This window comes from Acipenser ruthenus, chromosome 10 (assembly GCF_902713425.1).
Source record: "Acipenser ruthenus chromosome 10, fAciRut3.2 maternal haplotype, whole genome shotgun sequence".
NCBI lineage: Eukaryota > Metazoa > Chordata > Actinopteri > Acipenseriformes > Acipenseridae > Acipenser > Acipenser ruthenus.
The window spans coordinates 20,885,115-20,912,174 of record NC_081198.1 but is presented as its reverse complement, the minus strand read 5'-3'; the positions used below and the strand labels follow the sequence as shown (position 1 = coordinate 20,912,174).

General features: G+C 47.9%; 7 non-coding genes and 5 pseudogenes across 7 annotated transcripts; all 12 read left to right on the top strand.

Moving 5' to 3' along the window:
- Window positions 1-1,245: 1,245 nt before the first annotated feature.
- Window positions 1,246-1,432, top strand: LOC131738435 (U2 spliceosomal RNA). Its single transcript, XR_009329962.1, has one exon. It is a non-coding gene; the product is annotated as a U2 spliceosomal RNA (small nuclear RNA).
- A 599-nt stretch (window positions 1,433-2,031) lies between these two features.
- Window positions 2,032-2,222, top strand: LOC131738410 (U2 spliceosomal RNA). Its single transcript, XR_009329950.1, has one exon. It is a non-coding gene; the product is annotated as a U2 spliceosomal RNA (small nuclear RNA).
- A 600-nt stretch (window positions 2,223-2,822) lies between these two features.
- On the top strand, window positions 2,823-3,013 carry LOC131738400 (U2 spliceosomal RNA). The gene has a single exon (XR_009329942.1). It is a non-coding gene; the product is annotated as a U2 spliceosomal RNA (small nuclear RNA).
- A 7,059-nt stretch (window positions 3,014-10,072) lies between these two features.
- On the top strand, window positions 10,073-10,227 carry LOC131738713 (U2 spliceosomal RNA; annotated as a pseudogene).
- A 2,690-nt stretch (window positions 10,228-12,917) lies between these two features.
- Window positions 12,918-13,036, top strand: LOC131738862 (U2 spliceosomal RNA; annotated as a pseudogene).
- Window positions 13,037-13,625: 589 nt separating this feature from the next.
- On the top strand, window positions 13,626-13,816 carry LOC131738230 (U2 spliceosomal RNA). Its single transcript, XR_009329794.1, has one exon. It is a non-coding gene; the product is annotated as a U2 spliceosomal RNA (small nuclear RNA).
- A 589-nt stretch (window positions 13,817-14,405) lies between these two features.
- LOC131738200 (U2 spliceosomal RNA) lies at window positions 14,406-14,596 on the top strand. Its single transcript, XR_009329764.1, has one exon. It is a non-coding gene; the product is annotated as a U2 spliceosomal RNA (small nuclear RNA).
- A 3,756-nt stretch (window positions 14,597-18,352) lies between these two features.
- LOC131738624 (U2 spliceosomal RNA) lies at window positions 18,353-18,508 on the top strand (annotated as a pseudogene).
- A 599-nt stretch (window positions 18,509-19,107) lies between these two features.
- On the top strand, window positions 19,108-19,298 carry LOC131738199 (U2 spliceosomal RNA). The gene has a single exon (XR_009329763.1). It is a non-coding gene; the product is annotated as a U2 spliceosomal RNA (small nuclear RNA).
- A 592-nt stretch (window positions 19,299-19,890) lies between these two features.
- On the top strand, window positions 19,891-20,081 carry LOC131738272 (U2 spliceosomal RNA). The gene has a single exon (XR_009329836.1). It is a non-coding gene; the product is annotated as a U2 spliceosomal RNA (small nuclear RNA).
- Window positions 20,082-20,692: 611 nt separating this feature from the next.
- Window positions 20,693-20,789, top strand: LOC131738801 (U2 spliceosomal RNA; annotated as a pseudogene).
- Window positions 20,790-25,826: 5,037 nt separating this feature from the next.
- Window positions 25,827-25,981, top strand: LOC131738778 (U2 spliceosomal RNA; annotated as a pseudogene).
- Window positions 25,982-27,060: the final 1,079 nt, after the last annotated feature.

Here is a 27,060-nt window from a genome sequence, read left to right as displayed (position 1 = left end):
TGGGAATACAAGGCTGTAACTAAATATCTTGCCGCTTCCCAGGAAATTGAAAAAGTAGCTACTTTCTCCCTCACCCAAAGCCAAAAAATCTGGGAGAATGTGTCTCACAGCTGCCTCAGTAATGTCCAGAAGGATATAGCATGGAACACCGTCCACAGTGCATTCCCCACTCGAGCGTTCATGTTCAGGAGGGGACTAGCCCAAGTAGAAACATGCCCCTATGCAATGTGCCGCAAGAGAGAAACACCAGCCCATATCTTCTGGGAGTGTGATGTGGCTGGCAGTGTCTGGCTCTCTGTCTCTGTCTTCCTAAACAGGTTTGCTGACACGGCCAAGATGACCGCTGAGACTGTGCTCTATGGGCCTGCGGGAGGAATCGATACCAGCACAGCTAAGTGCGTTTGGCGTGTCATCAATGTTGTCAAGCAGATCCTGTGGGAAGGCCGTAACGTCTGTGTCTATCACAAGCAGGAGCTAGACACTATCACCACGACCAGAAGGGCACAAACTCTTATCAAGGACTTTGTAATTCTGGACATCCGGACCCTCGGGAAGGACAAGGCCTGCGCGGAGTGGAGGATCGCCGGACTTCAGGACGTGAAGATGGAATAAAGGAAAAAACTGGAACCGCTAGCTCCTAGGAGCGGGACTACGGGGCACCGCTAAGCCTTTTATTTATTTTGTCATGCCAGCATTCCGCCCTTTTTAGCTGGCATGACCGTTTTTTCAACGGTGCCCTGGTTTTATGTAGTCTTTTTGTTTCAGTTTTATGGACTTTTATTTGATTTACGTTGAATGTTTTATTTGATTTTGTTTTGTTTTGTTTTATGTATCTTTAAGATTTTTAATGTAAACTATTAAAAGTTACATTTTAAGTGTTTTAAAATTTTAGAATTTTAACTCACTGTTCTATACACTGTCCCTTTTCCCCTGTCCCTGTTTTAGATCTAGTTTTATGTTCACTTTTGAACTTTTTTAGAGAGCACTCCCCGGCCCTCACAAACACTGGTTTTTTATAGATGTTTCTTTTTTTCCAGTCACTTTTAAAGCAGCACAGGTTTTTTTCATGTTGATTTTAATCTGTGTATGTTTTAACCATGTACAAAGCACAATTGTCTTGGTGTTTTTAAATGTATTTTAAATGCTTTTAAAACAAAATGTATGTCTGTATGCATGAATGTCATCTTTAAAAGAAATGTAAAATGAATGAAAAAAACGAATGGGTGTAAATGTAAAAAATGTAAAATCTCTTTCTCTCTTTCTTTCTCTCTTTCTCGTATCTGTTCTTATCAGTTTAATATCTGATACGTCCCCTATCAGGGGACCATATATTAAATTGATTTTTGGAATCGGGAGATGGAACAGGGGCTTGCTCTGTCCACTCCACGCATCGGCCCGGTATTGCAGTACCTCCGGGAACGGTGCACACCTTTCTCTAACGTTGGTCAAAGTCAGATCTGGATCTCTCCTGTGAGCATTTTGTCTACCCCTGCTGGAGGGAGAGTGCCAGTGTTGATGCAAGTTTTCCCGCCGTTTTACTTCTTTTTTTTTTCTTTCTCTCTTTCTTTCTTTCTCTCTTTCTTTCTCTCTTTCTCTCTTTCTTTCTCTCTTTCTTTCTTGCTGTCTTTCTTTCTTTTATTCACATGTGGTGATGATGTAGACAGCAGCAGGTTGTTTCCTGGGAGCATGCAGCTAACCAGACAAGTGTGGTGGAACATGTCCCTATGCCAGGACCTTCTTAGCAAGCCAGCCAGCCAGCGAGGCACAGTTGTAGTTACCCAAGGCACCTTGCACAGCATAGCAGCTTGGCATGACTATTTGTAAGACGCACTCCGCCAGTTTATGTTTTGTTTTTGGTGTTATGTGTGTGTTTTTGCTTTGTTTTGTTTCCTCCTGCTTAAATTGTACATTTCCCCTCTGGAAGCAGCAGCCCGTTTTTTGGGGGTCTGCTTGTGCTTGGAATTTTGCACCCACCTTTGAATCCCCCTGTGCCGTCCGGGCTGGGGTGCCCCGGGCAAGGGCCAAGTCGCCATCGCTTCTCGGCCTTTTGGCTAAGATCAAGTGTAGTATCTGTTCTTATCAGTTTAATATCTGATACGTCCCCTATCAGGGGACCATATATTAAATTGATTTTTGGAATCGGGAGATGGAACAGGGGCTTGCTCCGTCCACTCCACGCATCGGCCCGGTATTGCAGTACCTCCGGGAACGGTGCACACCTTTCTCTAACGTTGGTCAAAGTCAGATCTGGATCTCTCCTGTGAGCATTTTGTCTACCCCTGCTGGAGGGAGAGTGCCAGTGTTGATGCAAGTTTTCCCGCCGTTTTACTTCTTTTTTTTCTTCTTTCTCTCTTTCTTTCTTTCTCTCTTTCTTTCTCTCTTTCTCTCTTTCTTTCTCTCTTTCTTTCTTGCTGTCTTTCTTTCTTTTATTCACATGTGGTGATGATGTAGACAGCAGCAGGTTGTTTCCTGGGAGCATGCAGCTAACCAGACAAGTGTGGTGGAACATGTCCCTATGCCAGGACCTTCTTAGCAAGCCAGCCAGCCAGCGAGGCACAGTTGTAGTTACCCAAGGCACCTTGCACAGCATAGCAGCTTGGCATGACTATTTGTAAGACGCACTCCGCCAGTTTATGTTTTGTTTTTGGTGTTATGTGTGTGTTTTTGCTTTGTTTTGTTTCCTCCTGCTTAAATTGCACATTTCCCCTCTGGAAGCAGCAGCCCGTTTTTTGGGGGTCTGCTTGTGCTTGGAATTTTGCACCCACCTTTGAATCCCCCTGTGCTGTCCGGGCTGGGGGGCCCCGGGCAAGGGCCAAGTCGCCATCGCTTCTCGGCCTTTTGGCTAAGATCAAGTGTAGTATCTGTTCTTATCAGTTTAATATCTGATACGTCCCCTATCAGGGGACCATATATTAAATTGATTTTTGGAATCGGGAGATGGAACAGGGGCTTGCTCCGTCCACTCCACGCATCGGCCCGGTATTGCAGTACCTCCGGGAACGGTGCACACCTTTCTCTAACGTTGGTCAAAGTCAGATCTGGATCTCTCCTGTGAGCATTTTGTCTACCCCTGCTGGAGGGAGAGTGCCAGTGTTGATGCAAGATTTCCCGCCGTTTTACTTCTTTTTTTTTCTTTCTCTCTTTCTTTCTTTCTCTTTCTTTCTCTCTTTCTTTCTTGCTGTCTTTCTTTCTTTTATTCACATGTGGTGATGATGTAGACAGCAGCAGTTTGTTTCCTGGGAGCATGCAGCTAACCAGACAAGTGTGGTGGAACATGTCCCTATGCCAGGTCCTTCTTAGCCAGCCATATACTCTGGCTTCTCTTCAGTTCGAATAAATCTTTCTAAGACTAAGGTTTAGAGGGTAGTGGCATTGCCCGCTCCCTCCGAGGGTCTGTGAGAGGTTTGTTCGGGTGAGGAGGAACAGAATTTTTTTTATTTTTGACTGGCTTTCTTCAGCTCGGCAACTTTTTGGAAGACTAATGCTCAGTCTGGTTTTGGCTTGCCCAATCCAGGCCGAGGGTCTTTCAAGATTTTGTTGACTGTTGAGAGCAGTTTTTTCTTTTTCAGGCGGTTCCCGTTTTTTTCTTTTTCAGGCGGTTCCGGCTTTTCCAGACGTTCCTGGAGTTAGAGAGAAGGAGGACCTACCATCCAGACGACCTTTGAGGACCCTTTGATGACCTAGACGACCTCATCCCCAGCCCTTGATTGTAATCGAGATCCAGACCGAGAGAGCAGCAGGTGCCCAGCAGAGGGCGCCATCTGGGAGGAGCAGAGGGCGGCCCCGGACCCCGAGGAGGCGTCACAGCCACGATTCTTCCTACGTGGTCTCGGTGCCAAGCAGCGCCCCCTACTCCGCCAGGGAAGGACACCGTTCACCTGGGGAGGGGGTCCCTCTTGCGAGGCGACCATCTCCTCAGGGACTAAAGTAATAGTTCCTTCAACTGCCCAGATTTGCTGCTTACGTTGTCTCTTTTCCGTAGAGAGAGACAACCCGGATGTCCAGAGGCTTCTCCCACCCCAATCGGAGGAGCCAGCTGAAGGATGGCGTTCCGGCCAACCCAGGAAACCAGGAGGCACAATGCGGTGCGCTTCACAAGAAACAAGCAAGATGAAACGGAACCAGGACTGACGAGACTGGAGTTCAGCCGGACCATTCTTCAGAGGGGTATGGGTTTTTCCCCTTCTGACTTGAATTGTTTGGTGAAATTGCCAGGGCTTAAGGAAGTGTTTGAGGTCAGTTTTAGGAACCCCCAAAAGTTACAAGAAATGTGGTCCTTTTGGGGGGAGAATAAATATCTCGCTCCATACAAAGAATTTTGTGTGGATGCACTGACAGACAGAGAAATGAAAGTTGTTACTGTCCAATTTTTCAATGAGGCTGTTAGCGACTATGATATTACAACATGGCTTAACCGCTATGGGAGGGTGTCATCAGAAGGGAGGAAAATTACAGATGAAGATGGGGTTTGGACAGGAGCCAGAAAGTGGCTGGTACGCCTTAATGTTGATCCATCGGGCATTGGAGGCGTCCGCCACATTCCAAACTCCATAGTGTTAGGGCCCAACAGAGGGCTGGTATTCTATAATGGGATGCCAAAACTCTGCAGGAAATGTGGGGAATTAGGACACCTGGCGGCCGCGTGTACTGTAGTCAAGTGCAGGAACTGCGGCGCCCCCCACGAGACCAGCCACTGCAGAGAAGAGAGGCAGTGCAATTTGTGTGGAAAGAAGGGGCACCTGTTTAAGGACTGCCCCTCTTCCTATGCCAACATGGCCAGAGCCAGCAAGGCAAACATGAACAAGCCTAGGCCTGAGCAGGAAGAGGGAGCAAGTAACAAAGATCAGTCCACATCACCACCAACAGTATCCAAGACCCAGACTCCAGCACCACCATCATCACCAGCACCCCCTCACCCCCCCGCCCCCGAGACATGTCCCGTTTTACGAGGACCCCTTCCCCAAGCCCAGAGAGAGAGTACAACAGCCACTCCACTAGCTCCTCCAGTAGCTCCTCTGATGCAGAACACGAGTCAGGGAGGGAGCCCGGACCCAGCAGCGGCCCCCCCCTGAGTAGGGCCCTCTCAGCGCCAGCACTCCCCCTCGGCTCTCGTTATGACGCCATAAGGATTGAGTCCGTGGGGGAGGAAAGCAAAAGCGACAGTGAAAGTGAGAGTGAGAAGGAGGGGAAGGGAGTGAAGAACCAGCAGAGGGTGGGGAAAAGAAAGGGTAGAGACGAGGGGGGAAAGAAAGAAGATCAGGATCAAAGACAGCAAGTTGCAGGTGGCCCCCATAGATCCAAAACCAGCTAATGTCCACACAAAGTCCCCAGTCTTGCCCTCGCAGGCAGAGACGGAGGCGAGTGGGACGGCTACACTGCCACCTAGTGGGCAGGTAGCAGCCAGCCAGGGCATCCCCAGCCAGCCTTCCCAGTCGTTGGCACAAACCCTAGCACACCTCGCAGAAGAGGTGTTCACTAATGCACCGAGGGAGAGGTCGGGGTCAACACCTTCCCTGACCAGCAGTACCTCTGTAGCAATGACCCTCTTCAAGCGAAGGGCCTCCCTTCAAAGCATCCTTGACCCCCTCCCTTGTATGGGCAAAACCAGGGGCCCCCTAGAGGTCCTCCTAGATACAGCAATGGAGGACATGGGAATACCCCTGGACACGGTAAACCAGAAGTCTGCTAACAGCTCCAATTCAACAGACGGTAACAGCCAAAGAATGCTGTCTGTCATAACCCCCCCCCCAGGACAAAGCTGACCCACACGTTCCGAGGGGCCCTGAGCAAGTTCCACCAGACTTACCTTGTGGGGAGTTGAATAGCCCCAACAACTCCACGTACTGTGCATATAAAGACGGTGCCTTCTTGGACGAGGCAGCAGTGAGTACCTTCTCAGGGGTGATGGGAGTTGCAAATAAGCCCAAGCCCCCTCGAAGCAAGCGTAGAGCTAAGAGTAGGAAGAGTGTCCCGACCTCCCAATCATAGTCGCTATGGGGTGGACGCAGCGACTCCTTTTCTTGTTAGCTACCCTGATGGCCCTGATATGTGTGTCTGTTAATGTCAGGAGCATCAGGGAGACACAAAAAAGATTTGATGTACTAAACTATCTAGCTAACTTGAAAGCAGATCTCATCTTTCTGCAGGAGTGTGGTATTTCGTCGAGCCCTGATTATAGGGACCTGAAGGAGAGTTGGACCCTGGGGGACTCCTTCTGGTCGGGCTCCAACATAGCCAGAGCCGACGGAGTAGGTATCCTGTTTAAAAACCCATTTATTACCTCCCGCAGCAGCAGGGAGGTAGAACCTGGTAGAATTCTGAGCGTGGATGTGACATACAACAACACTCCCCTCAGACTGGTCAATGTCTACGCACCCACTAACCAAAACAAAAGAGTTCAATTTTTTCCACAGCTGCGTCCACTCCTGCTGAGGAACGTACCCGTCATCGTGTCAGGTGACTTCAATTGTGCTCTGAGGGACGTAGACCGGAGCAGGCCACGCAACGACCGCTCTAGTAGAGTTTTGTCCTCCGTAATATCTGATTTCTCCCTGTGTGATGCAGGTAAGGACCTGGTGCCTCCCTTTACCTGGGTGAGCTCATCTGGGACCTCCTTCTCCCGTATAGATCTCGTCCTGCATACCAGCTCCCTTACGAAGACGGCAGTAGACACCCAGGCCGTCTTCTTCTCTGACCATAGGCTCCTGCAGGTAACATTGCAGGTCCCTCAGACCTCCCAGATGGGGTCAGGGGTTTGGAAATTAAACACCTCCTTACTCGATGACCCCTCCATAGCTGCAGCCTATAAGAGCAGGCTTGTTGAGTGGACCACTTTGCGTGACCTATTCAACTCCCCTATAGAGTGGTGGGAGATGGTCAAAATCAGAACTAAGGGTTATTTCATAGCAGCAGGCAAGAGGAAAGCAAAAGAAAGGAGGGCCAAATATAAACACCTGAATGCTGCCCTCCAGCATCTGAGCCTGCTTCAGCTTCGGGGGTTCCCTGTAAGCGACGAGATAGCCCAGACCAAGCTAGATCTTTCAGTGCTTTGTAGGGAGGAACAACGAAAGGTCATGCACAATGCAAAAGTGCAAAAAATGGAGGAAGACGAAAAGTGTACTCGCTTCTTCTTCCAGAAAACGAGGGAGAAGCGGCACTTGATGTCCTCCATGCTCGACAGCAGGGGGAGGATAGTAGAGGATAGTGAGGGAGTGAAAAAAGTGGTAGAGAACTTCTATAGGGACCTATATAACATCAAAGCTACAGATGACACCCTGATAGAGTGGTTCCTGAGCCAGTTGGAGCCTGACTCAGTGCGGGACGACGAGGAGGAGGAGAAGGACCCAGAACTCACGCTGGAGGAGCTCACCCAGGCGGTTAAGACCATGAACACCGGTAAGACGCCAGGTCCAGATGGCATCCCGGGTGAGTATTACCATCTTTTTTGGGACATGCTAAAAGTCCATTTAGCGGAGGTCTACAGAGCGGTCTACAGGGAGAAGCGGTTGGGCCCTTCTATGCGGGAGAGTGTAATTACTCTCCTTCATAAGAAAGGGGAAGTTAAAGATCTACGGAATTGGCGCCCAATCAGCCTCCTTTGCGTGGATTACAAGATACTAGCCAAAGCTCTGATGCTCCGGCTACAAGTACACCTCCCTTTGGTCATTGGCCCCGACCAGGCTTGTGGCGTCCCAGGGAGGTCCATCACGGATATTTTAATGTTAACAAGGGACATTCTGGCTTATTCTAGAGAACGGAACCATCCCCTCTGCCTGTTCAACCTTGACCAGGAGAAGGCGTTCGATAGGGTAAGCCATGAATATATGTACAAAGTGATGGACCAGATGAAATTCGCTCCTGGACTTAGGGAGTGGGTTAAAACCATATATACAAACATTAGTACCCGAGTCTTGGTGAACAGGCACCTGACTGGTAAAATATCTATCCAGTCAGGGGTCAGACAGGGTTGCCCACTATCCCCACTGCTATATGTCGTGTGCATTGAACCCCTCCTGCAGGCAATTCGTAGGGATACCAATATAACTGGTTTCCAGCTGCCTGGATCCAACGGGGTCCAGGTCAAAACAACAGCATATATGGACGATGTGTCACTCATTTGCACCAACACATCGTCGGTACCTCGGATTAGTAATATCCTTGAGAAGTACTGCACGGCGACCGGGGCAGTGATTAATAAGTCCAAGAGCGAAGTCTACGTGTCTAAAAATTGGCAGGTAGATAGGGAACTGTCGGACATGTACCCTGTCAAAAAGGACAAAATCAAGATTCTGGGCCTCATTTTCGAGAACAATAGCTCGGGGGCCCAGAGCTGGACGGCGGCCATTAACCAGGTCCGTAAAAAGATTGGCGGATGGAGCACAAGATCCTTAACAATGACGGGTAGAGTATTAATAACCAAGTCTATACTGTTCCCCATCCTCTCTTATGTAGGAAAAATCTTTCCCCCAGACAGGACCACCAAAAAAGTGGTGGACCGCATTATCCACCGCTTTATCTGGGGCAGCAAGATGGAGAGGGTAAAGCGAGCCACCCTGAGTAAAGCCGACAAGAAGGGAGGTAAGGGGGTCCCGGACGTTGTGCAGCTCACCCGAGTGCAGGGGCTCACGCAAACTATCAAGAACATCCAGGCCCTGGACAGGAAGGTATGTTACATGAATCGTTTCTATTTTGCCACCTGTCTCAGGGCCTTGGGCCTCTGCACTATTGATAACACCGTGCCGTACTCCTGGGACCCCCCATTGTATTATAGAACCTTAAGGGACACTATATATAAATTGGGCTTAGATAAAGCAAAATTGGCCTCCTGGGAATACAAGGCTGTAACTAAATATCTTGCCGGTTCCCAGGAAATTGAAAAAGTAGCTACTTTCTCCCTCACCCAAAGCCAAAAAATCTGGGAGAATGTGTCTCACAGCTGCCTCAGTAATGTCCAGAAGGATATAGCATGGAACACCGTCCACAGTGCACTCCCCACTCGAGCGTTCATGTTCAGGAGGGGACTAGCCCAAGTAGAAACATGCCCCTATGCAAAGTGCCGCAAGAGAGAAACACCAGCCCATATCTTCTGGGAGTGTGATGTGGCTGGCAGTGTCTGGCTCTCTGTCTCTGTCTTCCTAAACAGGTTTGCTGACACGGCCAAGATGACCGCTGAGACTGTGCTCTATGGGCCTGCGGGAGGAATCACTACCAGCACAGCTAAGTGCGTTTGGCGTGTCATCAATGTTGTCAAGCAGATCCTGTGGGAAGGCCGTAACGTCTGTGTCTATCACAAGCAGGAGCTAGACACTATCACCACGACCAGAAGGGCACAAACTCTTATCAAGGACTTTGTAATTCTGGACATCCGGACCCTCGGGAAGGACAAGGCCTGCGCGGAGTGGAGGATCGCCGGACTTCAGGACGTGAAGATGGAATAAAGGAAAAAACTGGAACCGCTAGCTCCTAGGAGCGGGACTACGGGGCACCGTTAAGCCATTTATTTATTTTGTCATGCCAGCACTCCGCCCTTTTTAGCTGGCATGACCGTTTTTTGAACGGTGCCCTGGTTTTATGTAGTCTTTTTGTTTCAGTTTTATGGATTTTTATTTGATTTACGTTGAATGTTTTATTTGATTTTGTTTTGTTTTGTTTTATGTGTCTAAAAGATTTTTAATGTTAACTATTAAAAGTTACATTTTAAGTGTTTTAAAATTTTAGAATTTTAACTCACTGTTTCACACACTGTCCCTTTCCCCTGTCCCTGTTTTAGTAATATAGTTTTATGTTCACTTTTGAACCTTTTTTAGAGAGCACTCCCCGGCCCTCACAAGCACTGGTTTTTTATAGATGGTTCTTTTTTTCCAGTCACTTTTAAAACAGCACAGGTTTTTTTCATGTTGATTTTAATCTGTGTCTGTTTTAACCATGTACAAAGCACAATTGTCTTGGTGTTTTTAAATGTATTTTAAATGCTTTTAAAACAAAATGTATGTCTGTATGCATGAATGTCATCTTTAAAAGAAATGTAAAATGAATGAAAAAACGAATGGGTGTAAATGTAAAAAAATGTAAAATCTCAATAAAAGAGTATTAATATCTGATACGTCCCCTATCAGGGGACCATATATTAAATTGATTTTTGGAATCGGGAGATGGAACAGGGGCTTGCTCCGTCCACTCCACGCATCGGCCCGGTATTGCAGTACCTCCGGGAACGGTGCACACCTTTCTCTAACGTTGGTCAAAGTCAGATCTGGATCTCTCCTGTGAGCATTTTGTCTACCCCTGCTGGAGGGAGAGTGCCAGTGTTGATGCAAGTTTTCCCGCCGTTTTACTTCTTTTTTTTTCTTTCTCTCTTTCTTTCTTTCTCTCTTTCTTTCTCTCTTTCTCTCTTTCTTTCTCTCTTTCTTTCTTGCTGTCTTTCTTTCTTTTATTCACATGTGGTGATGATGTAGACAGCAGCAGGTTGTTTCCTGGGAGCATGCAGCTAACCAGACAAGTGTGGTGGAACATGTCCCTATGCCAGGCTTGTGGCGTCCCAGGGAGGTCCATCACGGATATTTTAATGTTAACAAGGGACATTCTGGCTTATTCTAGAGAACGGAACCATCCCCTCTGCCTGTTCAACCTTGACCAGGAGAAGGCGTTCGATAGGGTAAGCCATGAATATATGTACAAAGTGATGGACCAGATGAAATTCGCTCCTGGACTTAGGGAGTGGGTTAAAACCATATATACAAACATTAGTACCCAAGTCTTGGTGAACAGGCACCTGACTGGTAAAATATCTATCCAGTCAGGGGTCAGACAGGGTTGCCCACTATCCCCACTGCTATATGTCGTGTGCATTGAACCCCTCCTGCAGGCAATTCGTAGGGATACCAATATAACTGGTTTCCAGCTACCTGGATCCAACGGGGTCCAGGTCAAAACAACAGCATATATGGACGATGTGTCACTCATTTGCACCAACACATCGTCGGTACCTCGGATTAGTAATATCCTTGAGAAGTACTGCACGGCGACCGGGGCAGTGATTAATAAGTCCAAGAGCGAAGTCTACGTGTCTAAAAATTGGCAGGTAGATAGGGAACTGTCGGACATGTACCCTGTCAAAAAGGACAAAATCAAGATTCTGGGCCTCATTTTCGAGAACAATAGCTCGGGGGCCCAGAGCTGGACGGCGGCCATTAACCAGGTCCGTAAAAAGATTGGCGGATGGAGCACAAGATCCTTAACAATGACGGGTAGAGTATTAATAACCAAGTCTATACTGTTCCCCATCCTCTCTTATGTAGGAAAAATCTTTCCCCCAGACAGGACCACCAAAAAAGTGGTGGACCGCATTATCCACCGCTTTATCTGGGGCAGCAAGATGGAGAGGGTAAAGCGAGCCACCCTGAGTAAAGCCGACAAGAAGGGAGGTAAGGGGGTCCCGGACGTTGTGCAGCTCACCCGAGTGCAGGGGCTCACGCAAACTATCAAGAACATCCAGGCCCTGGACAGGAAGGTATGTTACATGAATCGTTTCTATTTTGCCACCTGTCTCAGGGCCTTGGGCCTCTGCACTATTGATAACACCGTGCCGTACTCCTGGGACCCCCATTGTATTATAGAACCTTAAGGGACACTATATATAAATTGGGCTTAGATAAAGCAAAATTGGCCTCCTGGGAATACAAGGCTGTAACTAAATATCTTGCCGGTTCCCAGGAAATTGAAAAAGTAGCTACTTTCTCCCTCACCCAAAGCCAAAAAATCTGGGAGAATGTGTCTCACAGCTGCCTCAGTAATGTCCAGAAGGATATAGCATGGAACACCGTCCACAGTGCACTCCCCACTCGAGCGTTCATGTTCAGGAGGGGACTAGCCCAAGTAGAAACATGCCCCTATGCAAAGTGCCGCAAGAGAGAAACACCAGCCCATATCTTCTGGGAGTGTGATGTGGCTGGCAGTGTCTGGCTCTCTGTCTCTGTCTTCCTAAACAGGTTTGCTGACACGGCCAAGATGACCGCTGAGACTGTGCTCTATGGGCCTGCGGGAGGAATCACTACCAGCACAGCTAAGTGCGTTTGGCGTGTCATCAATGTTGTCAAGCAGATCCTGTGGGAAGGCCGTAACGTCTGTGTCTATCACAAGCAGGAGCTAGACACTATCACCACGACCAGAAGGGCACAAACTCTTATCAAGGACTTTGTAATTCTGGACATCCGGACCCTCGGGAAGGACAAGGCCTGCGCGGAGTGGAGGATCGCCGGACTTCAGGACGTGAAGATGGAATAAGGGAAAAAACTGGAACCGCTAGCTCCTAGGAGCGGGACTACGGGGCACCGCTAAGCCTTTTATTTATTTTGTCATGCCAGCATTCCGCCCTTTTTAGCTGGCATGACCGTTTTTCAACGGTGCCCTGGTTTTATGTAGTCTTTTTGTTTCAGTTTTATGGACCTTTGATTTAATTTGAATGTTTTATTTGATTTTGTTTTGTTTTGTTTTATGTATCTTTAAGATTTTTAATGTAAACTATTAAAAGTTACATTTTAAGTGTTTTAAAATTTTAGAATTTTAACTCACTGTTTATACACTGTCCCTTTTCCCCTGTCCCTGTTTTAGATCTAGTTTTATGTTCACTTTTTTAGAGAGCACTCCCCGGCCCTCACAAGCACTGTTTTTTTATAGATGGTTCTTTTTTTCCAGTCACTTTTAAAACAGCACAGGTTTTTTTCATGTTGATTTTAATCTGTGTCTGTTTTAACCATGTACAAAGCACAATTGTCTTGGTGTTTTTAAATGTATTTTAAATGCTTTTAAAACAAAATGTATGTCTGTATGCATGAATGTCATCTTTAAAAGAAATGTAAAATGAATGAAAAAACGAATGGGTGTAAATGTAAAAAAATGTAAAATCTCAATAAAAGAGTATATCAGGGGACCATATATTAAATTGATTTTTGGAATCGGGAGATGGAACAGGGGCTTGCTCCGTCCACTCCACGCATCGGCCCGGTATTGCAGTACCTCCAGGAACGGTGCACACCTTTCTCTAACGTTGGTCAAAGTCAGATCTGGATCTCTCCTGTGAGCATTTTGTCTACCCCTGCTGGAGGGAGAGTGCCAGTGTTGATGCAAGTTTTCCCGCCGTTTTACTTCTTTTTTTTTTTTCTTTCTCTCTTTCTTTCTTTCTCTCTTTCTCTCTTTCTTTCTCTCTTTCTTTCTTGCTGTCTTTCTTTCTTTTATTCACATGTGGTGATGATGTAGACAGCAGCAGGTTGTTTCCTGGGAGCATGCAGCTAACTAGACAAGTGTGGTGGAACATGTCCCTATGCCAGGACCTTCTTAGCAAGCCAGCCAGCCAGCGCGGCACAGTTGTAGTTACCCAAGGCACCTTGCACAGCATAGCAGCTTGGCATGACTATTTGTAAGACGCACTCCGCCAGTTTATGTTTTGTTTTTGGTGTTATGTGTGTGTTTTTGCTTTCTTTTGTTTTCTCCTGCTTAAATTGCACATTTCCCCTCTGGAAGCAGCAGCCCGTTTTTTGGGGGTCTGCTTGTGCTTGGAATTTTGCACCCACCTTTGAATCCCCCTGTGCCGTCCGGGCTGGGGGGCCCCGGGCAAGGGCCAAGTCGCCATCGCTTCTCGGCCTTTTGGCTAAGATCAAGTGTAGTATCTGTTCTTATCAGTTTAATATCTGATACGTCCCCTATCAGGGGACCATATATTAAATTGATTTTTGGAATCGGGAGATGGAACAGGGGCTTGCTCCGTCCACTCCACGCATCGGCCCGGTATTGCAGTACCTCCAGGAACGGTGCACACCTTTCTCTAACGTTGGTCAAAGTCAGATCTGGATCTCTCCTGTGAGCATTTTGTCTACCCCTGCTGGAGGGAGAGTGCCAGTGTTGATGCAAGTTTTCCCGCCGTTTTACTTCTTTTTTTTTTTTCTTTCTCTCTTTCTTTCTTTCTCTCTTTCTCTCTTTCTTTCTCTCTTTCTTTCTTGCTGTCTTTCTTTCTTTTATTCACATGTGGTGATGATGTAGACAGCAGCAGGTTGTTTCCTGGGAGCATGCAGCTAACTAGACAAGTGTGGTGGAACATGTCCCTATGCCAGGACCTTCTTAGCAAGCCAGCCAGCCAGCGCGGCACAGTTGTAGTTACCCAAGGCACCTTGCACAGCATAGCAGCTTGGCATGACTATTTGTAAGACGCACTCCGCCAGTTTATGTTTTGTTTTTGGTGTTATGTGTGTGTTTTTGCTTTCTTTTGTTTTCTCCTGCTTAAATTGCACATTTCCCCTCTGGAAGCAGCAGCCCGTTTTTTGGGGGTCTGCTTGTGCTTGGAATTTTGCACCCACCTTTGAATCCCCCTGTGCCGTCCGGGCTGGGGGGCCCCGGGCAAGGGCCAAGTCGCCATCGCTTCTCGGCCTTTTGGCTAAGATCAAGTGTAGTATCTGTTCTTATCAGTTTAATATCTGATACGTCCCCTATCAGGGGACCATATATTAAATTGATTTTTGGAATCGGGAGATGGAACAGGGGCTTGCTCCGTCCACTCCACGCATCGGCCCGGTATTGCAGTACCTCTGGGAACGGTGCACACCTTTCTCTAACGTTGGTCAAAGTCAGATCTGGATCTCTCCTGTGAGCATTTTGTCTACCCCTGCTGGAGGGAGAGTGCCAGTGTTGATGCAAGTTTTCCCGCCGTTTTACTTCTTTTTTTTCTTTCTCTCTTTCTTTCTTTCTCTCTTTCTTTCTCTCTTTCTCTCTTTCTTTCTCTCTTTCTTTCTTGCTGTCTTTCTTTCTTTTATTCACATGTGGTGATGATGTAGACAGCAGCAGGTTGTTTCCTGGGAGCATGCAGCTAACCAGACAAGTGTGGTGGAACATGTCCCTATGCCAGGACCTTCTTAGCAAGCCAGCCAGCGCGGCACAGTTGTAGTTACCCAAGGCACCTTGCACAGCATAGCAGCTTGGCATGACTATTTGTAAGACGCACTCCGCCAGTTTATGTTTTGTTTTTGGTGTTATGTGTGTGTTTTTGCTTTGTTTTGTTTTCTCCTGCTTAAATTGCACATTTCCCCTCTGGAAGCAGCAGCCCGTTTTTTGGGGGTCTGCTTGTGCTTGGAATTTTGCACCCACCTTTGAATCCCCCTGTGCCGTCCGGGCTGGGGGGCCCCGGGCAAGGGCCAAGTCGCCATCGCTTCTCGGCCTTTTGCAGCAAAAGAAAGCAAAAGAAAGGAGGGCCAAATATAAATACCTGAATGCTGCCCTCCAGCGTCTGAGCCTGCTTCAGCTTCGGGGGTTCCCTGTAAGCGACGAGATAGCCCAGACCAAGCTAGATCTTTCAGTGCTTTGTAGGGAGGAACAACGAAAGGTCATGCACAATGCAAAAGTGCAAAAAATGGAGGAAGACGAAAAGTGTACTCGCTTCTTCTTCCAGAAAACGAGGGAGAAGCAGCACTTGATGTCCTCCATGCTCGACAGCAGGGGGAGGATAGTAGAGGATAGTGAGGGAGTGAAAAAAGTGGTAGAGAACTTCTATAGGGACCTGTATAACATCAAAGCTACAGATGACACCCTGATAGAGTGGTTCCTGAGCCAGTTGGAGCCTGACTCAGTGCAGGACGACGAGGAGGAGGAGAAGGACCCAGAACTCACGCTGGAGGAGCTCACCCAGGCGGTTAAGACCATGAACACCGGTAAGACGCCAGGTCCAGATGGCATCCCGGGTGAGTATTACCATCTTTTTTGGGACACGCTAAAAGTCCATTTAGTGGAGGTCTACAGAGCGGTCTACAGGGAGAAGCGGTTGGGCCCTTCTATGCGGGAGAGTGTAATTACTCTCCTTCATAAGAAAGGGGAAGTTAAAGATCTACGGAATTGGCGCCCAATCAGCCTCCTTTGCGTGGATTACAAGATACTAGCCAAAGCTCTGATGCTCCGGCTACAAGTACACCTCCCTTTGGTCATTGGCCCCGACCAGGCTTGTGGCGTCCCAGGGAGGTCCATCACGGATATTTTAATGTTAACAAGGGACATTCTGGCTTATTCTAGAGAACGGAACCATCCCCTCTGCCTGTTCAACCTTGACCAGGAGAAGGCGTTCGATAGGGTAAGCCATGAATATATGTACAAAGTGATGGACCAGATGAAATTCGCTCCTGGACTTAGGGGGTGGGTTAAAACCATCTATACAAACATTAGTACCCGAGTCTTGGTGAACAGGCACCTGACTGGTAAAATATCTATCCAGTCAGGGGTCAGACAGGGTTGCCCACTATCCCCACTGCTATATGTCGTGTGCCTTGAACCCCTCCTGCAGGCAATTCGTAGGGATACCAATATAACTGGTTTCCAGCTGCCTGGATCCAACGGGGTCCAGGTCAAAACAACAGCATATATGGACGATGTGTCACTCATTTGCACCAACACATCGTCGGTACCTCGGATTAGTAATATCCTTGGGAAGTACTGCACGGCGACCGGGGCAGTGATTAATAAGTCCAAGAGCGAAGTCTACGTGTCTAAAAATTGGCAGGTAGATAGGGAACTGTCGGACATGTACCCTGTCAAAAAGGACAAAATCAAGATTCTGGGCCTCATTTTCGAGAACAATAGCTCGGGGGCCCAGAGCTGGACGGCGGCCATTAACCAGGTCCGTAAAAAGATTGGCGGATGGAGCACAAGATCCTTAACAATGACGGGTAGAGTATTAATAACCAAGTCTATACTGTTCCCCATCCTCTCTTATGTAGGAAAAATCTTTCCCCCAGACAGGACCACCAAAAAAGTGGTGGACCGCATTATCCACCGCTTTATCTGGGGCAGCAAGATGGAGAGGGTAAAGTGAGCCACCCTGAGTAAAGCCGACAAGAAGGGAGGTAAGGGGGTCCCGGACGTTGTGCAGCTCACCCGAGTGCAGGGGCTCACGCAAACTATCAAGAACATCCAGGCCCTGGACAGGAAGGTATGTTACATGAATCGTTTCTATTTTGCCACCTGTCTCAGGGCCTTGGGCCTCTGCACTATTGATAACACCGTGCCGTACTCCTGGGACCCCCCATTGTATTATAGAACCTTAAGGGACACTATATATAAATTGGGCTTAGATAAAGCAAAATTGGCCTCCTGGGAATACAAGGCTGTAACTAAATATCTTGCCGGTTCCCAGGAAATTGAAAAAGTAGCTACTTTCTCCCTCACCCAAAGCCAAAAAATCTGGGAGAATGTGTCTCACAGCTGCCTCAGTAATGTCCAGAAGGATATAGCATGGAACACCGTCCACAGTGCACTCCCCACTCGAGCGTTCATGTTCAGGAGGGGACTAGCCCAAGTAGAAACATGCCCCTATGCAAAGTGCCGCAAGAGAGAAACACCAGCCCATATCTTCTGGGAGTGTGATGTGGCTGGCAGTGTCTGGCTCTCTGTCTCTGTCTTCCTAAACAGGTTTGCTGACACGGCCAAGATGACCGCTGAGACTGTGCTCTATGGGCCTGCGGGAGGAATCACTACCAGCACAGCTAAGTGCGTTTGGCGTGTCATCAATGTTGTCAAGCAGATCCTGTGGGAAGGCCGTAACGTCTGTGTCTATCACAAGCAGGAGCTAGACACTATCACCACGACCAGAAGGGCACAAACTCTTATCAAGGACTTTGTAATTCTGGACATCCGGACCCTCGGGAAGGACAAGGCCTGCGCGGAGTGGAGGATCGCCGGACTTCAGGACGTGAAGATGGAATAAAGGAAAAAACTGGAACCGCTAGCTCCTAGGAGCGGGACTACGGGGCACCGCTAAGCCTTTTATTTATTTTGTCATGCCAGCATTCCGCCCTTTTTAGCTGGCATGACCGTTTTTCAACGGTGCCCTGGTTTTATGTAGTCTTTTTGTTTCAGTTTTATGGACCTTTGATTTAATTTGAATGTTTTATTTGATTTTGTTTTGTTTTGTTTTATGTATCTTTAAGATTTTTAATGTAAACTATTAAAAGTTACATTTTAAGTGTTTTAAAATTTTAGAATTTTAACTCACTGTTTATACACTGTCCCTTTTCCCCTGTCCCTGTTTTAGATCTAGGTTTATGTTCACTTTTTTAGAGAGCACTCCCCGGCCCTCACAAGCACTGGTTTTTTATAGATGGTTCTTTTTTTCCAGTCACTTTTAAAACAGCACAGGTTTTTTTCATGTTGATTTTAATCTGTGTCTGTTTTAACCATGTACAAAGCACAATTGTCTTGGTGTTTTTAAATGTATTTTAAATGCTTTTAAAACAAAATGTATGTCTGTATGCATGAATGTCATCTTTAAAAGAAATGTAAAATGAATGAAAAAACGAATGGGTGTAAATGTAAAAAATGTAAAATCTCAATAAAAGAGTATTTAATATCTGATACGTCCCCTATCAGGGGACCATATATTAAATTGATTTTTGGAATCGGGAGATGGAACAGGGGCTTGCTCCGTCCACTCCACGCATCGGCCCGGTATTGCAGTACCTCCGGGAACGGTGCACACCTTTCTCTAACGTTGGTCAAAGTCAGATCTGGATCTCTCCTGTGAGCATTTTGTCTACCCCTGCTGGAGGGAGAGTGCCAGTGTTGATGCAAGTTTTCCCAACGTTTTACTTCTTTTTTTTTTCTTTCTCTCTTTCTTTCTTTCTCTCTTTCTTTCTCTCTTTCTCTCTTTCTTTCTCTCTTTCTTTCTTGCTGTCTTTCTTTCTTTTATTCACATGTGGTGATGATGTAGACAGCAGCAGGTTGTTTCCTGGGAGCATGCAGCTAACCAGACAAGTGTGGTGGAACATGTCCCTATGCCAGGACCTTCTTAGCAAGCCAGCCAGCCAGCGAGGCACAGTTGTAGTTACCCAAGGCACCTTGCACAGCATAGCAGCTTGGCATGACTATTTGTAAGACGCACTCCGCCAGTTTATGTTTTGTTTTTGGTGTTATGTGTGTGTTTTTGCTTTGTTTTGTTTTCTCCTGCTTAAATTGCACATTTCCCCTCTGGAAGCAGCAGCCCGTTTTTTGGGGGTCTGCTTGTGCTTGGAATTTTGCACCCACCTTTGAATCCCCCTGTGCCGTCCGGGCTGGGGGGCCCCGGGCAAGGGCCAAGTCGCCATCGCTTCTCGGCCTTTTGGCTAAGATCAAGTGTAGTATCTGTTCTTATCAGTTTAATATCTGATACGTCCCCTATCAGGGGACCATATATTAAATTGATTTTTGGAATCGGGAGATGGAACAGGGGCTTGCTCCGTCCACTCCACGCATCGGCCCGGTATTGCAGTACCTCTGGGAACGGTGCACACCTTTCTCTAACGTTGGTCAAAGTCAGATCTGGATCTCTCCTGTGAGCATTTTGTCTACCCCTGCTGGAGGGAGAGTGCCAGTGTTGATGCAAGTTTTCCCGCCGTTTTACTTCTTTTTTTTTTCTCTTTCTTTCTTTCTCTCTTTCTTTCTCTCTTTCTCTCTTTCTTTCTCTCTTTCTTTCTTGCTGTCTTTCTTTCTTTTATTCACATGTGGTGATGATGTAGACAGCAGCAGGTTGTTTCCTGGGAGCATGCAGCTAACCAGACAAGTGTGGTGGAACATGTCCCTATGCCAGGACCTTCTTAGCAAGCCAGCCAGCCAGCGAGGCACAGTTGTAGTTACCCAAGGCACCTTGCACAGCATAGCAGCTTGGCATGACTATTTGTAAGACGCACTCCGCCAGTTTATGTTTGTTTTTGGTGTTATGTGTGTGTTTTTGCTTTGTTTTGTTTCCTCCTGCTTAAATTGCACATTTCCCCTCTGGAAGCAGCAGCCCGTTTTTGGGGGGTCTGCTTGTGCTTGGAATTTTGCACCCACCTTTGAATCCCCCTGTGCCGTCCGGGCTGGGGGGCCCCGGGCAAGGGCCAAGTCGCCATCGCTTCTCGGCCTTTTAGCTAAGATCAAGTGTAGTATCTGTTCTTATCAGTTTAATATCTGATACGTCCCCTATCAGGGGACCATATATTAAATTGATTTTTGGAATCGGGAGATGGAACAGGGGCTTGCTCCGTCCACTCCACGCATCGGCCCGGTATTGCAGTACCTCCGGGAACGGTGCACACCTTTCTCTAACGTTGGTCAAAGTCAGATCTGGATCTCTCCTGTGAGCATTTTGTCTACCCCTGCTGGAGGGAGAGTGCCAGTGTTGATGCAAGTTTTCCCGCCGTTTTACTTCTTTTTTTTTTCTTTCTCTCTTTCTTTCTTTCTCTCTTTCTTTCTTTCTCTCTTTCTTTCTCTCTTTCTCTCTTTCTTTCTCTCTTTCTTTCTTGCTGTCTTTCTTTCTTTTATTCACATGTGGTGATGATGTAGACAGCAGCAGGTTGTTTCCTGGGAGCATGCAGCTAACCAGACAAGTGTGGTGGAACATGTCCCTATGCCAGGTCCTTCTTAGCCAGCCAGCCAGCGAGGCACAGTTGTAGTTACCCAAGGCACCTTGCACAGCATAGCAGCTTGGCATGACTATTTGTAAGACGCACTCCGCCAGTTTATGTTTTGTTTTTGGTGTTATGTGTGTGTTTTTGCTTTGTTTTGTTTTCTCCTGCTTAAATTGCACATTTCCCCTCTGGAAGCAGCAGCCCGTTTTTTGGGGGTCTGCTTGTGCTTGAAATTTTGCACCCACCTTTGAATCCCCCTGTGCCATCCAGGCTGGGGGGCCCCGGGCAAGGGCCAAGTCGCCATCGCTTCTCGGCCTTTTGGCTAAGATCAAGTGTAGTATCTGTTCTTATCAGTTTAATATCTAGCTCCTCCAGTAGCTCCTCTGATGCAGAACACGAGGCAGGGAGGGAGCCCGGACCCAGCAGCGGCCCCCCCCTGAGTAGGGCCCTCTCAGCGCCAGCACTCCCCCTCGGCTCTCGTTATGACGCCATAAGGATTGAGTCCGTGGGGGAGGAAAGCGAAAGCGACAGTGAAAGTGAGAGTGAAAAGGAGGGGAAGGGAGTGAAGAACCAGCAGAGGGTGGGGAAAAGAAAGGGTAGAGACGAGGGGGGGAAAAGAAAGAAGATCAGGATCAAAGACAGCAAGTTGCAGGTGGCCCCCATAAATCCAAAACCAGCTAATGTCCACACAAAGTCCCCAGTCTTGCCCTCGCAGGCAGAGACGGAGGCGAGTGGGACGGCTACACTGCCGCCTAGTGGGCAGGTAGCAGCCAGCCAGGGCATCCCCAGCCAGCCTTCCCAGTCGTTGGCACAAACCCTAGCACACCTCGCAGAAGAGGTGTTCACTAATGCACCGAGGGAGAGGTCGGGGTCAACACCTTCCCTGACCAGCAGTACCTCGGTAGCAATGACCCTCTTCAAGCGAAGGGCCTCCCTTCAAAGCATCCTTGACCCCCTCCCTTGTATGGGCAAAACCAGGGGCCCCCTAGAGGTCCTCCTAGATACAGCACTGGAGGACATGGGAATACCCCTGGACGCGGTAAGCCAGAAGTCTGCTAACAGCTCCAATTCAACAGACGGTAACAGCCAAAGAATGCTGTCTGTCATAACCCCCCCCCAGGACAAAGCTGACCCACACGTTCCGAGGGGCCCTGAGCAAGTTCCACCAGACTTACCTTGTGGGGAGTTGAATAGCCCCAACAACTCCACGTACTGTGCATATAAAGACGGTGCCTTCTTGGACGAGGCAGCAGTGAGTACCTTCTCAGGGGTGATGGGAGTTGCAAATAAGCCCAAGCCCCCTCGAAGCAAGCGTAGAGCTAAGAGTAGGAAGAGTGTCCCGACCTCCCAATCATAGTCGCTATGGGGTGGACGCAGCGACTCCTTTTCTTGTTAGCTACCCTGATGGCCCTGATATGTGTGTCTGTTAATGTCAGTAGCATCAGGGAGACACAAAAAAGATTTGATGTACTAAACTATCTAGCTAACTTGAAAGCAGATCTCATCTTTCTGCAGGAGTGTGGTATTTCGTCGAGCCCTGATTATAGGGACCTGAAGGAGAGTTGGACCCTGGGGGACTCCTTCTGGTCGGGCTCCAACATAGCCAGAGCCGACGGAGTAGGTATCCTGTTTAAAAACCCATTTATTACCTCCCGCAGCAGCAGGGAGGTAGAACCTGGTAGAATTCTGAGCGTGGATGTGACATACAACAACACTCCCCTCAGACTGGTCAATGTCTACGCACCCACTAACCAAAACGAAAGAGTTCAATTTTTTCCACAGCTGCGTCCACTCCTGCTGGGGAACGTACCCGTCATCGTGTCAGGTGACTTCAATTGTGCTCTGAGGGACGTAGACCGGAGCAGGCCACGCAACGACCGCTCTAGTAGAGTTTTGTCCTCCATAATATCTGATTTCTCCCTGTGTGATGCAGGTAAGGACCTGGTGCCTCCCTTTACCTGGGTGAGCTCATCTGGGACCTCCTTCTCCCGTATAGATCTCGTCCTGCATACCAGCTCCCTTACGAAGACGGCAGTAGACACCCAGGCCGTCTTCTTCTCTGACCATAGGCTCCTGCAGGTAACATTGCAGGTCCCTCAGACCTCCCAGATGGGGTCAGGGGTCTGGAAATTAAACACCTCCTTACTCGATGACCCCTCCATAGCTGCAGCCTATAAGAGCAGGCTTGTTGAGTGGACCACTTTGCGTGACCTATTCAACTCCCCTATAGAGTGGTGGGAGATGGTCAAAATGAGAACTAAGGGTTATTTCATAGCAGCAGGCAAGAGGAAAGCAAAAGAAAGGAGGGCCAAATATAAATACCTGAATGCTGCCCTCCAGCGTCTGAGCCTGCTTCAGCTTCGGGGGTTCCCTGTAAGCGACGAGATAGCCCAGACCAAGCTAGATCTTTCAGTGCTTTGTAGGGAGGAACAACGAAAGGTCATGCACAATGCAAAAGTGCAAAAAATGGAGGAAGACGAAAAGTGTACTCGCTTCTTCTTCCAGAAAACGAGGGAGAAGCGGCACTTGATGTCCTCCATGCTCGACAGCAGGGGGAGGATAGTAGAGGATAGTGAGGGAGTGAAAAAAGTGGTAGAGAACTTCTATAGGGACCTGTATAACATCAAAGCTACAGATGACACCCTGATAGAGTGGTTCCTGAGCCAGTTGGAGCCTGACTCAGTGCGGGACGACGAGGAGGAGGAGAAGGACCCAGAACTCACGCTGGAGGAGCTCACCCAGGCGGTTAAGACCATGAACACCGGTAAGACGCCAGGTCCAGATGGCATCCCGGGTGAGTATTACCATCTTTTTTGGGACACGCTAAAAGTCCATTTAGCGGAGGTCTACAGAGCGGTCTACAGGGAGAAGCGGTTGGGCCCTTCTATGCGGGAGAGTGTAATTACTCTCCTTCATAAGAAAGGGGAAGTTAAAGATCTACGGAATTGGCGCCCAATCAGCCTCCTTTGCGTGGATTACAAGATACTAGCCAAAGCTCTGATGCTCCGGCTACAAGTACACCTCCCTTTGGTCATTGGCCCCGACCAGGCTTGTGGCGTCCCAGGGAGGTCCATCACGGATATTTTAATGTTAACAAGGGACATTCTGGCTTATTCTAGAGAACGGAACCATCCCCTCTGCCTGTTCAACCTTGACCAGGAGAAGGCGTTCGATAGGGTAAGCCATGAATATATGTACAAAGTGATGGACCAGATGAAATTCGCTCCTGGACTTAGGGGGTGGGTTAAAACCATCTATACAAACATTAGTACCCGAGTCTTGGTGAACAGGCACCTGACTGGTAAAATATCTATCCAGTCAGGGGTCAGACAGGGTTGCCCACTATCCCCACTGCTATATGTCGTGTGCATTGAACCCCTCCTGCAGGCAATTCGTAGGGATACCAATATAACTGGTTTCCAGCTGCCTGGATCCAACGGGGTCCAGGTCAAAACAACAGCATATATGGACGATGTGTCACTCATTTGCACCAACACATCGTTGGTACCTCGGATTAGTAATATCCTTGGGAAGTACTGCACGGCGACCAGGGCAGTGATTAATAAGTCCAAGAGCGAAGTCTACGTGTCTAAAAATTGGCAGGTAGATAGGGAACTGTCGGACATGTACCCTGTCAAAAAGGACAAAATCAAGATTCTGGGCCTCATTTTCGAGAACAATAGCTCGGGGGCCCAGAGCTGGACGGCGGCCATTAACCAGGTCCGTAAAAAGATTGGCGGATGGAGCACAAGATCCTTAACAATGACGGGTAGAGTATTAATAACCAAGTCTATACTGTTCCCCATCCTCTCTTATGTAGGAAAAATCTTTCCCCCAGACAGGACCACCAAAAAAGTGGTGGACCGCATTATCCACCGCTTTATCTGGGGCAGCAAGATGGAGAGGGTAAAACGAGCCACCCTGAGTAAAGCCGACAAGAAGGGAGGTAAGGGGGTCCCGGACGTTGTGCAGCTCACCCGAGTGCAGGGGCTCACGCAAACTATCAAGAACATCCAGGCCCTGGACAGGAAGGTATGTTACATGAATCGTTTCTATTTTGCCACCTGTCTCAGGGCCTTGGGCCTCTGCACTATTGATAACACCGTGCCGTACTCCTGGGACCCCCCATTGTATTATAGAACCTTAAGGGACACTATATATAAATTGGGCTTAGATAAAGCAAAATTGGCCTCCTGGGAATACAAGGCTGTAACTAAATATCTTGCCGGTTCCCAGGAAATTGAAAAAGTAGCTACTTTCTCCCTCACCCAAAGCCCAAAAATCTGGGAGAATGTGTCTCACAGCTGCCTCAGTAATGTCCAGAAGGATATAGCATGGAACACCGTCCACAGTGCACTCCCCACTCGAGCGTTCATGTTCAGGAGGGGACTAGCCCAAGTAGAAACATGCCCCTATGCAAAGTGCCGCAAGAGAGAAACACCAGCCCATATCTTCTGGGAATGTGATGTGGCTGGCAGTGTCTGGCTCTCTGTCTCTGTCTTCCTAAACAGGTTTGCTGACACGGCCAAGATGACCGCTGAGACTGTGCTCTATGGGCCTGCGGGAGGAATCACTACCAGCACAGCTAAGTGCGTTTGGCGTGTCATCAATGTTGTCAAGCAGATCCTGTGGGAAGGCCGTAACGTCTGTGTCTAACACAAGCAGGAGCTAGACACTATCACCACGACCAGAAGGGCACAAACTCTTATCAAGGACTTTGTAATTCTGGACATCCGGACCCTCGGGAAGGACAAGGCCTGCGCGGAGTGGAGGATCGCCGGACTTCAGGACGTGAAGATGGAATAAAGGAAAAAACTGGAACCGCTAGCTCCTAGGAGCGGGACTACGGGGCACCGCTAAGCCTTTTATTTATTTTGTCATGCCAGCATTCCGCCCTTTTTAGCTGGCATGACCGTTTTTCAACGGTGCCCTGGTTTTATGTAGTCTTTTGTTTCAGTTTTATGGACTTTTATTTGATTTACGTTGAATGTTTTATTTGATTTTGTTTTGTTTTGTTTTATGTATCTTTAAGATTTTTAATGTAAACTATTAAAAGTTACATTTTAAGTGTTTTAAAATTTTAGAATTTTAACTCACTGTTTTATACACTGTCCCTTTTCCCCTGTCCCTGTTTTAGATCTAGTTTTATGTTCACTTTTGAACCTTTTAGAGAGCACTCCCCGGCCCTCACAAGCACTGGTTTTTTATAGATGGTTCTTTTTTTCCAGTCACTTTTAAAACAGCACAGGTTTTTTTCATGTTGATTTTAATCTGTGTCTGTTTTAACCATGTACAAAGCACAATTGTCTTGGTGTTTTTAAATGTATTTTAAATGCTTTTAAAACAAAATGTATGTCTGTATGCATGAATGTCATCTTTAAAAGAAATGTAAAATGAATGAAAAAAACGAATGGGTGTAAATGTAAAAAATGTAAAATCTCAATAAAAGAGTATTAATATCTGATACGTCCCCTATCAGGGGACCATATATAAAATTGATTTTTGGAATCGGGAGATGGAACAGGGGCTTGCTCCGTCCACTCCACGCATCGGCCCGGTATTGTAGTTCCTCCGGGAACGGTGCACACCTTTCTCTAACGTTGGTCAAAGTCAGATCTGGATCTCTCCTGTGAGCATTTTGTCTACCCCTGCTGGAGGGAGAGTGCCAGTGTTGATGCAAGTTTTCCCGCCGTTTTATTTCTTTTTTTTTCTTTTTCTCTTTCTTTCTTTCTCTTTCTTTCTCTCTTTCTTTCTTGCTGTCTTTCTTTCTTTTATTCACATGTGGTGATGATGTAGACAGCAGCAGTTTGTTTCCTGGGAGCATGCAGCTAACCAGACAAGTGTGGTGGAACATGTCCCTATGCCAGGTCCTTCTTAGCCAGCCATATACTCTGGCTTCTCTACAGTTCGAATAAATCTTTCTAAGACTAAGGCTTAGAGGGTAGTGGCATTGCCCGCTCCCTCCGAGGGTCTGTGAGAGGTTTGTTCGGGTGAGGAGGAACAGAATTTTTTTTATTTTTGACTGGCTTTCTTCAGCTCGGCAACTCTTTGGAAGACTAATGCTCAGTCTGGTTTTGGCTTGCCCAATCCAGGCCGAGGGTATTTCAAGATTTTGTTGACTGTTGAGAGCAGTTTTTTCTTTTTCAGGCGGTTCCCGTTTTTTTCTTTTTCAGGCGGTTCCGGCTTTTCCAGACGTTCCTGGAGTTAGAGAGAAGGAGGACCTACCATCCAGACGACCTTTGAGGACCCTTTGATGACCTAGACGACCTCATCCCCAGCCCTTGATTGTAATCGAGATCCAGACCGAGAGAGCAGCAGGCGCCCAGCAGAGGGCGCCATCTGGGAGGAGCAGAGGGCGGCCCCGGACCCCGAGGAGGCGTCACAGCCACGATTCTTCCTACGTGGTCTCGGTGCCAAGCAGCGCCCCCTACTCCGCCAGGGAAGGACACCGTTCACCTGGGGAGGGGGTCCCTCTTGCGAGGCGACCATCTCCTCAGGGACTAAAGTAATAGTTCCTTCAACTGCCCAGATTTGCTGCTTACGTTGTCTCTTTTCCGTAGAGAGAGACAACCCGGACGTCCAGAGGCTTCTCCCACCCCAATCGGAGGAGCCAGCTGAAGGATGGCGTTCCGGCCAACCCAGGAAACCAGGAGGCACAATGCGGTGCGCT